This window comes from Morone saxatilis, unplaced genomic scaffold, assembly GCF_004916995.1.
Source record: "Morone saxatilis isolate NCDOM2014 unplaced genomic scaffold, NCSU_SB_2.0 Contig20, whole genome shotgun sequence".
Taxonomy (NCBI): domain Eukaryota; kingdom Metazoa; phylum Chordata; class Actinopteri; family Moronidae; genus Morone; species Morone saxatilis.
In genome coordinates, this window is record NW_023339763.1 from 17,787,412 (window position 1) to 17,787,811 (window position 400).

The window sequence follows — 400 nt, forward strand, 5'->3', positions numbered from 1 at the left end:
GTGAAAGAGACAGAGGCATACTGGTTTTGCTGCAGGTGAACACAAACCCTGTGGGATGCTTTTCTGCAGATTGTGAACCACAATGCAGGCATGTGTTCCTATATTGCAACAGCACACACTGTGATTTTTTACCCATTGCTGCAAGTAGCTTGAGCTGTGGGGTTTTATTGTGAGGAAATTCATCAGTATAAAGTATATATATATATATTTATAGATATGTATATGTGTATGGATGGATGGACAGATGGATGGATGAAAGTCTGCACACCGCTCATTTTGCAATACAGTATGTAAATTGCTGAGAAATGTTGAAAAGGTGTTGTAATATTAAGACAAACCATGAGACAGCCACTCAAAAAATATTCTAATACATTCTTATTGGGTGTGAATGCTTACAGTT